Here is a 12,503-nt window from a genome sequence, read left to right on the forward strand (position 1 = left end):
CATCTAATTTTGGTTACACATAACTTAAACAAAACTTTGCAGATTTTCTCAAATGTGTTGTTGGTTACTTCTAAGCCAAGAAATACGCATACAGTGAGTCAAGGCAGAAAAAAAATGCTTCTATACTGTCTTTAAAGCTCAGTTTGCACAGGACACCCCAAGAACCAAGGGTAGGAACACAGCACCCACATCCCCAGCACTTGCGCTCACAGGTCCCAAGAAGTTACTTCTGTTTTTCAAGAGAGGACTCACTGTGCTGGTGTCTAGAGACCAGCAAGAATATACATGCACATCTCACCTTTTTTTATCCTACTAACTCTTTTATTTTTATCCTCATACTTACCACAGAAAAAAAAATGAAGTCATGAAGAAACAAGAATCATTCTGGACAACAGCCATGCTATACTTGTTCAGCCCTAGGCCTGACCCCAGGAAGGACTGATATAACCTGAGGAACCCTCACAGACAGGGATATAAGACCCAGGCACCTGACAAGTGATGCTTCTCCAGGATGCTCTCCCAGCAAACAGCTTTCAGTTTCCTCTGAAACAAATTCTAATTAAATTGTTTTCCAAACATTTTTTGCTGGAGTTCCTTTAATTCCTCTGTGAATCCATTTATAATTTTGAACCCTACAACCTCCTGTGACAATGAATTCGCTAGTTTAATTATGTGTTGGGCAGAAAAACTATTTCCTTCACTTAAATGCTTCCCTGTCATGCAACATGCCCTCAGATGTGGGAAATGTGCTGCACCCTACAGAGTCAGCCAAAAGTAAAGGTTTTAATGTGAGGTCCAAAAGTGCAGAAGCTGAAAGTGCTGAGAGGTTCATCTCCAAGACTGGGAGAATCAATTGCTGCCTGGGGCTGTGCACTAGAGAGAGGTGGAGGGTGGAAAGGGACAGAAAACATGGTTTTGGAGGAAACATGCTTACATCTGAAAAAACATCAAGTTTTGTGTTAGCTAGCACAGCCAGGTGAGCAGGGCTACATATCAGAAAACAGCCACTGAATCATCACTGACCTCCCCAGCTCCTCAGCACCCAAAGCCCTCAACTTTGCTCCACTGCAACCATCCTCACATGAAGCTGATGGCAAGGTAAACCCTATCTCCTTTCCTCATACACCAGCTGAACCCCTCCTGCTCCTTGCCATGTTTCTGCTGCTGCTTCTCTCATCCCAGGCATCCTGGGGTTTATTTGATTCCCAGAAAACAAGGACCAGTGCTATGGTGTTGGGTGAGGAAGGCTGCTTTCTTCTTGAGGGTCCACACAATCCATACAGATGGAAGAACAACTTCCCCATCCATGCTGCTCCGGGCCAGTGGCACAGGCTGCACTTCTCCCAGCAGCAGCTCTTTGCCTTTTTGCTATTGTTTGTAACATCATTTGCAGCAGCTGGGGCTTTCAACCAAACTCGAGCTGGCCACCGTACACACAGTAAAGACAACATCCACTCCAGACAGCTCAACATAATAAAAATGAATAAAATAAAATGAAATAAAATGACGAGCAATGGCTGAGAGAATTCACATCAGCATCTCCATGTCCCAGGCAGGCAGCAGTACAGGCTGCCCAAGCTGCTGCAGGTGAGGAGGCCCCGTGTTGTCCCAGGAAGGTAATTATTTTCACAAGTGACACCCATTTGGCACTCCCTGGGGGAGGCTGTAATTCAGCACATCACTTCTGCACTGGCCTGGAAGTAAAATATATTATGGACTGACCATATAGTAAACATTTAATTGTATCCCTAAATATGACTGGCACTCATGGGTCAGCATGGGAAGTCCTTCTCCAAAAATAGACAGACTTGGTGCAGACCCTGCAGGAGAGCACATACTACAGAGCAATGACAGTTTGCCTAGGGTGTGTCTACATAAGGCAAATCTCACTGATGTTCATTTATCTCTCCACATTCTCTCTGGGATTGTACTTTCTCTCCCTGATGCAGGCAAATTGTTCCTGCAGTACCAACACAGCACACTCTTCTATGAAGTAAAATCTCTTCCTGGGGGAAAGCTGAAACCCAAGTCATTGGGCAGTACCTTTTCACCTCCTCACACCTGCAATGCTACAAACCACTGCTATAGCCCACCCTGCAAGCTTCTCCTTAACACAGCACCCTCCCAAAGAGCATCTGGAGGCTTTTCCTGAAGCAAGTGACAGTGGCGAAGCCTTTTGGTGACAAGCTGGTAAGATCTAGTCACACTACAAACACTGCATCCTAACACTGACACTAACAAGAAGCTGTCCACATTGAACAGCCTGTTCAGTAATGTCACTGAAAAGCCAGTCTATATGAGAGCCCTTGCCTTCTCAGTGGGTTTGTGTTTGAAATTCAGTGGTAGTATTCAGCACAGAAAGTGTTTTACAATATAAGGGAGAGGGATTTCTCTGGACAATTGGCAATGGAGGGGTTACTAATGTTCAAATGTGTGCTCCAGGCAAGAGCTGACTTTCTGACACTGTGCCCCAAACCATGTTGTTCTTATAATAAAATCATTCAGGCATCAGTCGTGAGGTGGAAGATTACACTGAAATAGTACTCCCCACACTGTATCTTTTTCATTTGCATCATTTACTGCTGGGCATCTGAAAAGAAAGGACGGCTTATGTAAGAGACTTACCCATGTCTGGGAATGTTTTTCATTTCTCCCTCAACACAAAATCTTTCTTCTTCTAAAGGGAAAGCCAATGTTTTTTCTAAACTGGACTATAGAAATTCAGATATTTCCTCTTTCTGGTTGAAGCATTTTGTAAGCCTAAGAGCAGTTATCACTTTAGCCCCATATTTGAGTTGAGAAGCACAAATAATCTTTTAGATATTAATGAAAAAACAAATCTGTGGAAAGGAGAGGTCTCCAGAATGATCTCCTTTTCCTGAAAATAATAAATCAATTTGTAATGACACAGGGACCCTCTCAATTTAGTGCACACAGGAGTGACGCAGGACCTTACAAGCCTGTTTCTCCTGCCAACACGACCGGGCTGCACATTTGAGGCTGTGTTTGAAGAGGCTGCCCCAGGTGTCCTCCACTGGTGTGGCTACCACTGCCCTGCTGTGATGGCACCGAAACTACCATGAGACTTTCAGAGGCACCTGATGGCACAGGAACCTATCTGAGGGCTACTCCAGGTGAATTCACACCTCAGACATAAAAGAGATTCAGTATGTGACTAAACTGTCCTCCTTAACCACTGAGCTGACTGCATTTGCGTATCAGCCTACTTCACTGAGCACAGTAACTTATTATTTCCATTTAAAGCTGTAAGGCTGTATGCTAGCTCCATCTCAGTTCCTCCCATCAGCACTCTGAAAAATTTTATACAAGTGTTTATTAGGACTGAAAAACATCAATAGAGATTTACTAAGGTTTCTGAACTCCATTTGCAGCTCAGCCCTGCTGGTCAATATGAAACATCAGTTTCGTGTGCAGGCCACAGCTCCTCTCCCAGCTCAGGATGGAGTCAGGTTGAAGTTTCCAAGAAAGGAAGGGGAAGGTAAACCAGCATTAAGTTTCCAAAGTAACAGCTTCAAAGTCGTCAGAGAAAAAATTGTTATAACCAGTTCCAAGTTTCTACATAGGCCATTGCCCCCATATCCACCAGTATCCAATGAGCAATCAGAGAAGCTACTCCAAAAATAAAAAAAATTACATTTTGCATTAATGATAAATTCACTACAAAATATTTTTAGTAAATTATTAATAGCATGTTCCCCACTTAGGACTCAAGTGCCATCAAATAAAAATAGGCTGCTGTTGTCAATTGGAAAAGTAGGTCCATATGTGTTTATTGGAGCTATAACAGCACTAATGTCCAGGTGGAGGGGTTATAATTTTGGCAAGAAAAGCTCCACAACTTCTGGAAGTACCTGATCAACATAAGCACAACTTGGTGTGCTGTCCCCTTGATGCCAAGCCACATCAAGAAGACTGTACGCCTCAGCTGCAGCAGTTAATGCAGTAAAGCAGATTTCAAATGGCATTTTGACGTGTGACTCATTAATTTAAGGGTTTACTCATGGACAGTTACCAAAATACTTACAAAGCTACAGCACTCACTCCGTAACCTGCATCCACACAATCTACTTCATGTTCACTGCCTGTCTTAATAAGTATTTATTTATGAGATTCTGGCTACTGAAATCAGTGGAAAATGAAAGTCTAATTTTCTGATGCATCTAGACCCTAAATTCTTACTCATTTCTGTAGGGACCTAAGACCAAAAAGAAAAGTTTGGCACTTAAATATATTTGCAAATCTGAATGCCAGGCAGCAAGCACCTGTACAGGACCTGGGAAAGACCTCAGACCCTCTTTAAGGCTTTTGGTGTCACCAAATGATAAATAAATAAAATTATCAGAATTATAACTTTGCCTGCTGTCATTAGCTCATCTGGGATTGATCTGAAACACCAGGAATGCAACAGCACTGAAATTATAAAGGAAGTGAAAAAGAAAACTCAAGTTGATGCTTTGAAATAAGGCAAGGACCTGGGAAGTGTATTATGCCAACACATGACACAGCATTTTTCATACAAATTACAGAAAGAAGTGAAGCTGGAGAGAGAAATTCCCCAGTGTGCAATACTTTTTTTGTTAGTCCAAATACAGATGATACAGCTAACAGTTAGTACTTCAGGAAAGAAGATGCCATGAAGCCAGACTCTCATGAGCTGCTGTAATACCAAGTCTTCCCCAACTGATTAAAGAGATCATAAAAGCTTTCTTCCCAATCCTGAATGACTTTTTTAAAATAAAATTTTTTAAAAACCTTAAATCATAGGTTTACAGATCCTCTCTATTTAATCACTGTAAATGTCACCGAAATATCAGACAAGATACCTGTATGACAAGAGGGAATCAATTTCACCTCTTTCCCCAGAGCATCTTTGGATTTCAGTTTAAATTGTCAAACTGGTATCAACTCTCTGCTGGCCAGATGATGTTATAATTAAACACCCTGTGATTCTCAAGCCCTCACGATGCCAAACTGTCTCTCCTTTCCATCCAGCATCTCAAGGACAGGCCTGGCATTCAGCAGGACACACAGCTGATGCTGAAAGCCCTGCACAGGCACTAGGCATATGTGTCCAGAGGGGTACATGGCTCCCCCCAAAATCACCTCTTCAGCAGAACACATTCACAAAGGTAATAACTAGGACACAGTGTGGCTCAGTGCTTAATAACTCCATCATTATGCTGTGAATTTGCCCTGGTTGTTTACATCTGAGTGGGAGCACAACTTGGGCACTGCTGTCATAATGATGCCAATTTGTAACATTCTCCTGATGCTGATAGTTGATGGTAGAGTTTTGGGAAAGTATTTCTTTCCTATATGCTACAACATCTGCACAGAGTTATTCTTCTGCCACTGATATTACACAGTTATATATATTATTTTATATATATATAATATATATATTTGATATCTATATAGTTATAGTTTAATAACAATAGCCTCAGAGTAGACATTTTGACTGATCCTTTGTCATGTTTTTATCTTAACAAGATGTAAGCAGGCACGTAATACAGGTCTGGCAGCTACAGGTAATAATTTAGCAAATCATACTGCTAGCCAAGAACAAACAAGGAATAGGAGGCCAGTAAATCTCATCCATTAAAAGATGAAGCACGGATGTGTTATACTAGATAGCTTTTGCACTAAATTTGCAGCAGTGAAAGAGAGGAATTTGACCCCCACTGAGAGAGGCTCTTAAAATAAAGATGTGAAACTTCCAAAATATCATCATGCCTTGTGCACACAGCTCCACCAAAATCATACAGATCAGAAGTGCAAATTGGTAATACAACCTGAAAAGCCCATACAGTGAGACATGCCACAAACTGTTAACCGTTAAATGAGCAATTGCTGGATTTGTTAATTTCTAAGAGAAGAAAGGATTCTCATCTTCTTTATCCACAATTTAACAAGCAAAACAAACCTCTGAGCATTACAACACTAGGTGTAATCAACCCACCAGACAGAATTAAGTTAAAACAATGGCTCAGATATCACTAAGCCTCTTACAGGAGTTCAGTCAAATCCAGACTTATATGGATTACATGGTAGTTTGGGAAATACTGTAGTGAGGATCATTTAACTTCTAATCAAACCCAAAGAATATGAATTTTTTTCTTCCCTTACAAGCAAAAAAAAAGAAATAATTACATCAGCCTTCTATAAAATTGCTCAACTGAACCAACTTGTAGCCAGCCTGGAAGCTTAGTGACTGCATCTCTGTGCCAAGCCATGTTTGAATAATGGCCCTTGTCTGCTGTTCCTGAGGCTGAGGACACTCAAGAGGCAAGAGAAGCTGCTTATTTCAGAAAAAGGTACATCTCGTCTTGTTCAGCAATAGCCCACTTTGGCCCCAGTCTTAGGGTCTGGAAAATAGAAACTAGATGATAAGGAAAAGCACTGATGAGACTTGAAGGAAGTCTTATCATAGCCTTCTGTGCTTTCAAGCTGATTTATTTGCTCACAATTTTGAGGGCTGGTGCAGGAAGTCCCTAAAAAAAAGAGAGAGAATGGCAAGCCCACCGAGCCCAGAGAGCTGGGAGCTCAGCATCTGGCTCTAAGTTCTGGATGCTCCAGTACTGGGCATGCACATGTGCAAAGCAGACCCAAAGCCTTACACAAGCATTAGCAACAAACATCTCGATTTCCATTTATGCAAACAAGGACTGCAGAGATCAGCATGTCTGAAAGTAGGCATGTGTTAAAGACACGTCCATATATGGATTTAAATGTCTTTTTTAGAATGCTGCGCTGAAAATACTGGCCCTTCCTCCTCATAACTGTTAGCATCCGATAACTCTTTAGATTGAAGCAAGAGATTTCTCTTTTACTTCATTCTTATGACAGTGTGGCATTGCTGGCTTCAAACAAACTATAACAGAGTAAATCCAAGTGTTAACAGTGAAAATTTAGGCCTGAAAATTATATTTAGTAACTAAACACTGCTGAAGTAAATAAACCAGAAGTCTTGCCTCGGAGAACAATTTAACCAGCACTGTCTGTGCTTTTGCTGGGCTGTAAAGGCCAACTTGTGGATGTTGTGACAAAACTCAGCTTGTAGCTATTAATTTTCCAACATGACGTACTGTGATGTTGATCTAAAAGTTGTGAATTAGGAGACGGAAAGAATTCCTAACTTTCCAATTCCATCACATACTTTCCTGGTGGGGTAAAAAAGAAAAAGTTTTGTTCTCCTCATCAGAGGACTGTTGTGTCTTTAGGGAGAGCTTTCCTGTTGTTCAGGATTGCCATCTTCCCTGTGCGGTGTCAGTCAGCCCCGCACTGTGACTCTGTACAACTCTGTACACAGCTTGTACAGCTGCTAAGAACCACTACAACATAACACTGAGTTTAAAAGGAAAACAGCACCACTGCAAATTTCACCTCAAGTTGAAAGTCAAATTCTTTTTGTCTTCTGGCTCATGCATCATCAGTAACAATACAAATCCTTTCAGGTTCAGTGTTGTGCAAATCCATTACTCATTAATTATCTCTCCTGTATCATCTGGCCAACGCTATTTCCTTTCTGGGGTTGTACATGTGCCACTGGGAGCATAATTTGAAGACAATAAGTTTATACAGGTGGCTTTTCAAGATAAATGCAGGTAACAGTATTTCTGATAGTGCAGAAACAAGGGAAACTTTCAGGTTTTTTGGCTGGACTTGTAGAGCAGAGTAACAAACACCCAAGACCTGACTTTCAGTATGTCCAGGGCAAGACCCGTCTATGTCATTTCTTTATAAAGAACTGTATCTTAATCACTGGGAATGTCATGGCCTGGAGAAAAGGAAACAAGGAAGGCTTACAGCAGCACCAAGGAAGTGTCGAAATAGCCACACAGTTTTGCCTGCACACTGTGTCTGCCAGGGATGTGCTGAGGTCTTTGGTCCAGCTCACAGAGCTCTGCCGGTTGCAAGGGTTTCATGCCAATGCAATTAAACCAGGACAACTAGATGCAGCTTTTATAAGTTAAAAAAAAAAGGTAAAACTGCTTGACAGATTTATGCCAGTCTTTTCAAGGACAGGGTGAGCACAGCTGCTCTGGTAGAGGTGCATCTGTGCAAGGGCCTTTGGTCAGAAGAGCTGTGATGGATAAAGAAGCTCAGCAGTGACAACCACATGGCATTGAGGCTCCAAACAGTCCAGGAAGTGACTGAAAACCTCACATCAAAAAATTCACATCTCTCCCCGCTGGCTTTCTGAGCACTGACCCATCACCTCCAAGACCAGTTTATCCTCAGGCCCTGCTGAGTGGGAGTGCTGGCATGACAAGTACACGTGAACAGCCCAGAGCTGCTCCCAAGGAAGTCAGTGACAAAGTTCCCAGTGATCTTGATGGAAACAGAAGCTGGCACAAAATGCTGCAAGTCATTGCATGATCTCACTGTGACAGTACTCTGAGCAAATCAATATTTAGGTTGAATTTCATTTTGCAAATTGAATCAAGGATTCAATTCCTCTGTCTTGCAGGAATTGTCTTTGCCTTACAAGATACCAGAAGGAGAAGAAGCAATAACTCAAATGTACCTCATAATTATTTGCATGTATTCTAGGACCACAACCACTTAAATTCCTTCATCACACATTTAACATTATTGCAGGGCATTAGTATAAAGATTGATTGACTTAATTGTGCATTTCATAATATATCATAGTGATTTATTTTAAGTGTCTCTTAAACTTCAAACTCACTGTGATTGCAGCTCTTAGATTTGGGGAAGTTCTAATAAAATACTCCCCCACCCTCCCCAGCCCCCACTGGGAGGAAGACCTGTCTGGGATTCTATAAACTGAAATGGTACTCTGGGTGTTTACTTCAGCAGACAGTTTGGCCCAAAGTACGTAGAAAAGGTCAGGATGGGAAAAAGGAACAGCATGTTCCAGGCTGGAAAGCAGGTCTGAAGGACATCGAACCACTCCTTACTCGTACTTAGATTTAAACAGCTGATACTGGGAGTGTCCTGAGCACTCTTATTCACTCTACCCCTGCTAGAAAAATCACATGATGTGCTGGGGAGGAATGTTAATTTTAAATCACAGTACAAGCAAACATTTTTAGAAAGGGATCGTGTCTACTGGGTTGGACACAGGGCTGCTGGAAGCCATTAACTCAGTGATGGAGGTGTTACCCAGTACTGCACCCCACCACCCCTTTGGTAAGGTGTTTACCTGCCCTCACTCCTCATGCTCCAAAGGGCAATGAGATTTACTGAGTTTGATAGTGAAGAGGAATTAATTACTAACCAGGTTCTTCCCTTAGTTATCTTGCAAGACTGATTTCACCATCAGTCTTGACTGCAAACATGAACCTTTTTTTACTGTTCAATTACCAGACCTCAGGAAACCAAAATACTTTCCTAACATCAAAAGAAATTGAGATGTAATATTAAAAATAACCTGGACCATATTTACTGCTATCTGATTTAGAGCTAGCTCTACCCACCTGCTTCCTTCCTGCTCCTAGCTTCAATAAAACACCTCATTCATCTTTGTTTCCTCGAGGTCCCCATATATCATAGGTTACACTCCAGTCCTTGTTTCCTCACTTTGATTCTTATGCTTACTTATCAGCTACATTTTCAGATGATTCCATGAACTTTATTCTTCTATCTTTTTTAGAAATTGATGAGAACTAAAACAACTTTTGCTATTAAAAGCACAGCCAAATAAGAAAAGAACATTTTACTTTGGAGAGAATCCATTTGGATGCAGTCACTCCCTTCTAGAAGCTCTAAACAGCTTGATCCAGGAGACCTGCTAAAAAGAAACGTAATTTCTACTTATAGCAAGCTGAAGAAACTTTTCCCTTGGAGATTACATCACTTTGATTGGATGTTATGTTTTCCATCCTGATCCCTCTAGTAAAGTGAAACTGTAGGAGAAACATATTGCTCACTGAAAAGCTGTATCCAGAACTACTGCAAAACAGAGAGAAAAGTACCAAAGGAAATAGAAATCACTTGAGCAAAATTCTTTTCTGATTCACCCCTACATGGTCAGGTTCAGTTGGAAAGAGCTGAGTTCAGTACAGGAAAGACAAATTCCGTAACATTTTCCTTTGAATATTAACTGTTAAAAACATTCAAAAACAAACTCAAAAGACAAAACAACTCAAGCATGAAATCAAGAACAAGTGACCAGCTGAAATCCACTACTAACATTACAAAATATTTATTTTTGTTTATACTGTGTGCATATAATTAGAACACAGTGCAAACACCACTCTGAGGCAATGAGAAGGTTGCACAAAATAGCATTCAAAAATCAGGAAATGCCAGAATTAAGGTTACCCAGGCAACCTTAATTTTACCCCCTGTGCATATGCATTTTTACAACTCAGCTCTTCAATACACCATAGCATTCCATTTCTCAAATAGTATCACAAACAGAAGAAAGCTCATAACAGCAAATGCCAATTTGTCATGTCGTACATGTTGGTGGCTTTTCCTACAGGGAGGAAGCAGATTATGTTGTCATATTTCTTATTGCAACAGTGAATTAATTTCACTCAAAATTTAGCACAAAAATGTACCTCGGAAAACAGAAGAGGATTTTTATCCTGGCATAAAGTCTGATGCTAACATATTTAAAATAAATACACCTGTGTGGGCAATGTAGTCTTTGCTCACAGGTAAAACTCATGTTCTCCTGTGCTAAACAGATACCATGTTTGCCCTGTAGTCAAAAAAAGCCTGGGATATTGCCCAGAAGAGAGTAGATTAATTAGTTGAGACAAATCCAGAACTTGTTAGGCTTTGCTAATTCATTTCTTCAACAGGTGAAGGACTGTTCCTAGGAATAAATAAACCAGCCCCTGCAAAAAAACAGAAATCTCCTTTTCAGAAGAGGAATGGCTTTAAAAGGAGAGTAGGTTCAGATTAGATATTAGGAAGAAATTCTTCACGTTAAGGGTGGTGAGGCATGGAAACAGGTTGCCCAGAGAAGCTGCAGTGCCCCATCCCTGGAAGCGTTCAAGATCAGGCTGGATGGGGCTGGGTAACCTGGGACAGTGGAAGGTGTCTCTCCCCATGGCAGGGGCTGGAACGAGATGGGGTTTAAGGTCCCTTCCAACCCAAACCATTCTGTGGTTTTAAGACATGTAAACCATAGAGCTGTAGAGAGAATAAATACAAGTAAAAGAATGAAATTAAGAAACTTCACAGCAGTTGATAAAATTAAGGAACCCTCACTAATCATGAACCAAATGAAAATACACATTTCCTTCTCTCCAAGAGAAGCTGAAGAATAAAGAAACGTAAATGGAAACATCTAATTCTAACTAGAAGGTGCATTTTAGTTCCAGGAGACTGACTTCACTCCTGTTTTAACAAAGATCTCAGGCATTTCTGAAACACCAATAGGAAAAACATCAATTGTGTTTCTCGTAAGAGCACTCCACCACGCAGCACATTTCATCACTCAGCATCAGGACAACTTTCCTTAGAAGGCAAACAGTTATTCATGGGACCAGATAAGCCAAAAAGAAATGCTGTACATGCCTTCTATTCCCCATGATAACAGGCACTGTAATTCCCCAATACACAAAAGTCTGTCCCTTCTCCTTCTGCCCTTCAACAGCAAGGGGCAGATAGTGCTCCAGCTGAAATCAATTTGAAAATTCCTTCAATCCCATCAGAATAGATCCAAAATTAATCCAGCACAGAACAGAGCAGTGTGCTTGGGAGCACTGAACCTGGACCAAAGAGACTTGGCTGGACTCCTCATCCTTGCCGCCATTCCAAGCAAGCTGTGTCCCTTCTGCACAGTTCTCTTTCTTTCCCTGCCAGCTTTCCCATATCTTCCTATTTACATTACAAGCTCTTCGGGGCAAGCTTCTCTCCAGGTACCTGTTTGTACAGTGCACAGTGTACTTAAGCTCAGACAAATAATAATGAAAATATATTATACAAATAATAATGAAAAATATAGCAATGAGGGAAAAAAAATCAACTAAAGCAAAGACCTTGACTTGGGCAAAATAAGCCATGGCTTGGATAGGCACAGCTTGTGACAGACTCTTTCCTACTCCTATTAAGTTGATGGCAAAGCTCCCATTAGCCTTAGTAAGAGCAGCATCAGACCGAGGCTGTGTACACTGAAAACTTTCAAAAGGCCAAAAGTTGTCTAGCTTGAATGACATACTGCATTTAAGTTTCTATGGAAATTTGAAATTCCTACAGAGTGTGGGATGCAGTCAGTCCTGAACCACAAGATATATCCTCTTCCAAGCATGGAGGCTCCTCAGGGACACAGGCACCTCAGAAGCGCTGGATCTTTTATGAGAAACTTCATTCATTCAGCCAATACTACTTACAACAAAAATAATATTTTCCATTCTCACATATTGCTAACTTGTAAACTGTTCCTTAGATACCTGCACACGGAGTTTATGAGAAACACATGTAAAATCCTGACAAGCAAACCCTGTTTATACCTTTATACAAAATAACTACTGAAAGGACCAATTTTCAAAAGATGCCTA

The 12,503-nt window shown here is 41.1% G+C and overlaps 1 protein-coding gene across 12 annotated transcripts in view; it reads right to left on the reverse strand.

Moving 5' to 3' along the window:
• The window catches only part of KALRN (kalirin RhoGEF kinase), a 484,636-nt gene that overhangs the window by 438,416 nt on the left and 33,717 nt on the right, over nt 1-12,503 (reverse strand). The window lies entirely within an intron of this gene.

The sequence above is a fragment of the Corvus cornix genome, chromosome 7, assembly GCF_000738735.6.
Source record: "Corvus cornix cornix isolate S_Up_H32 chromosome 7, ASM73873v5, whole genome shotgun sequence".
Taxonomy (NCBI): domain Eukaryota; kingdom Metazoa; phylum Chordata; class Aves; order Passeriformes; family Corvidae; genus Corvus; species Corvus cornix.